The 3,296-nt window shown below is 46.8% G+C and overlaps 1 non-coding gene across 1 annotated transcript; it reads right to left on the bottom strand.

Annotated features, from left to right (window-relative positions):
- Positions 1 to 2,739: 2,739 nt before the first annotated feature.
- Trnat-ugu (transfer RNA threonine (anticodon UGU)) lies at positions 2,740 to 2,813 on the bottom strand. The gene has a single exon. It is a non-coding gene; the product is annotated as a tRNA-Thr (tRNA).
- Between the last annotated feature and the right edge of the window lie 483 nt (positions 2,814 to 3,296).

The following is a 3,296-nucleotide window of genomic DNA, read 5'->3' as shown; positions in this document are numbered from 1 at the left end:
ATTCTAAATTTGTCTGTACCAGTCTATAGTCAAGTTTCAGTCTGCGCCTAATAAGATTACCACATTCCTGTACATAGCCATGAAGATAAATGTATAGACACTTTTGTCAAGTATCAGAGATATATGTGAGAATAAGATTAACGTACCAATACCAAAGGAATTTCAGATTGTCAATTGTAAATACCATCCAGAACCAAGCTAAGTAATTTTTATGCTTGATATTATTTTAATAAATGTGTGTGAAAATTAATCAAGTTCTGTTTAAAGTTGATCACCGTCAATCTGCTACTCTAAACGTGCAAGTGGCATTTCTATCATATGACCTAATGGCAGAAGATAAACACGCCACGATAAGACCACGAGACATATTGCTGACACTCGTCTACTTCGTTAGAGCGACAAGTCAAATAATCTGATGGTGTGTGTACTGAAGGTCTTACAGTACGCACACCACATAGACATCATTGCAATTTGCTCGAATCACCAACGAGTGGCTTTAGATGGATACAGAGCACCTGAATAAACGTTGGACTCTCTTTCTCACTGAACTGAGTCCGTTATCGAGGGTAGTGTGATGTCTCCTGGAGGCTTATTTCACCGGTATGCTTATCACTAGCCTGGGTAAAATCAGAGGTATTACCGCTCATACGGGGACTCGAACGAAACCCGTTCTTCCCGCGCACAGTTCACGAACGAGGAGGGGAAGGGAACAGACGATGATGTATCCCCACCAGAAATCGAAATCCGTTTTTCCCACGCACAATTCACGAACGGGACGGGAAAGGGACCAACGATGATGTATCCCCACCAGAAATCGAAATCCGTTCTTCCCACGCACAGTTCACGAACGGGACGGGAGAGTTACCAACGATGATGTATTCCCACCAGAAATCGAAATCCGTTCTTCCCACGCACAATTCACGAACGGGACGGGAAAGGGACCAACGATGATGTATCCCCACCGGAAATCGAAATCCGTTCTTCCCACGCACAATTCACGAACGGAAAGTGGAAGGGACCAGACGATGACGTATTCCCACCAGAAACCGTGAGAAGGATTGCAAGGTATCATGTAGACAGCAGCTCGGGGAGTGGGAGAAAAAGGCAGGGAGGGTTTCCGCACGATGAGGAAGAGTTGTAGGCGGAGGGAGCCGTTAATGGACGAGTAAAACGCGTCATGGGCTGTGAGTGGCTGCCCGTGTCAGACTGGGAAGGGCCAGTCGGCTGGTGTGGGCGCTCGGAAGTCCCGCGACGCGCCGTCGCTCACGTGTCACCGCGCCGGCCTCTGTTTGCCGACGTCAGCGCCAGCCGTGGGGCTGTCTGTGTCGTGTGCGTGCTGAGTCAGCGACCCGCGGGACGAGCAGCCGGGGTCCAGCGAGCGGTCGGATGTTCACGCGGGGAGTGTCCGGGCTCTGTCTGCTGCATCTACAACTCTAGTCTACAAGCTACATTACGGTGTGTGGACGAGGGTACTTCCGCTACCACTAGCGTTCCCCTCGTTACTGTACCATTAGCGAATTGTCTGCGGGAAGAACCGCGCTCTGTAAGCTCTAAGCCTCTGCATTTTATCTCTGTTTTTCTAGTCGGTATCATTTCGTGAAACATATGTAGTACTGAGTAATATGTTTTCGGAATATTCTTGCAGCGTACGCTCTCAAAATTTCAACAGCAACTATTCTGTGATTTGCACCCTTCTTGCAGTATCTGCCACTGGATTTTTCATGATAATCTCGACCACACCTTCGCGAGTACTAACCGGATCTACCACGAAACGCCCCGCTCTTATTTCGATTGTGTCTCCTCCATTAATCGTACCTGGTACCGTTTCAAAACTGACGAACAGTATTCAAGAATCCCACGAACGAGTGATTCGTATGACACTACTTTAATGGATGAAGCCGGCCGGTATGGCCGAGCGGTTCTAGGCGCTTCAGTCTGGAACCGCGCGACTGCTACGGTCGCAGGTTCGAATCCTGCCTCGGGCATGGATGTGTGTGATGTCCTTAGGTTAGTTAGGTTTAAGTAGTTCTAAGTTCTAGGGGACTGATGACCTCAGACGTTAAGACCCATAGTGCTCAGAGCCATTTTTCTTAATGGATGAATTACGTTTGATTGCGATTCTTCCAATGAATCCCAGCTTGGTAAATGCTTCGCCTACGACTAGTTAAATATGATAATTCCACTTCAGGTTCTTCTGTATGTATACTTCCAGATATTTTATGATAATTACTGTTTCCAATGACTTTCTCTAGTAGAATAATCAAACTCTAACCGATCTCGCCGCGTATTTATGAGCAAAACAGTTCATTTGCTTACGTTGAGGGTCGTTCGCTAGTCCCACCACCAAGTGCCGACTCCCTGTACGTCGGTCTGCATCCGCCTACAGTTTTCTGGTCTGCGATTCCCCTGCATGCATCGTTGTCTCCTACATACAACCATCGTTATCCACGATATCAATTACAGGCACAGGTTCAATCAGAACTCCACCAACAAAATTCCACAGGTACTAATAGGGACGAATGAAGGAAAAAATGCTTAGTTAACATGGGCTCTAAAATGCTTACTTTAAGTGCCATGAGCACTTGTTCGTTTTTGTTACAGTGAAACAAATCTCTTCTTCTGTACAAGTGCTAATAACTCTTAAGCTATGCGTATTAAAGAGTAAATGATAATTAATTGAATCCCTCAGCTGCCGACAGGTGTTGTTGATATACCTCATCAGGGACAGCTGAAAATGTGTGCCCCGACCGGGACTCGAACCCGGCATCTCCTGCTTACATGGCAGGCGCTCTATCCATCTGAGCCACCGAGGACACAGATGCAGATGCAGGGACTTATCCCTTGCACGCTTCCCGTGAGACCCACATTCCCAACTGTCCACAATCTGCATACTTAATGTAGCTCGGTGGCTCAGATAGATGGAGCGTCTGCCATGTAAGCAGGAGATCCTGGGTTCGAGTTCCGGTCGGGCACACATTTTCAGCTGTCCCATCGAGGTATATCAACAACACCTGTCGGCAGCTGAGGGTTTCAATTAATTATCAATTATTCTAGAGAATCTGCACGGTCATCAATAGTATCTGTTCTTTCGAGAACAGTTACTATCTTCAACGTATTAAAGAGCATGTTTACTGGACATTTTTTCTTGTTTTTCTCCATGTCTCTGGAAGTTTGTCTGTGGCGTTCTGGTTAACGCTGTATAACATGAACAATAACGGCATTTTAACAGTCAGTTTTTACCAGCACCTACCTGTGATCTCGTGGCAGCAGATCGCCGGTAGGAAAGCCGAGCAGAA

This window comes from Schistocerca serialis, chromosome 4 (assembly GCF_023864345.2).
Source record: "Schistocerca serialis cubense isolate TAMUIC-IGC-003099 chromosome 4, iqSchSeri2.2, whole genome shotgun sequence".
Taxonomy (NCBI): Eukaryota; Metazoa; Arthropoda; class Insecta; order Orthoptera; family Acrididae; genus Schistocerca; species Schistocerca serialis.
This window is presented reverse-complemented; position numbering and strand designations above follow the sequence as displayed.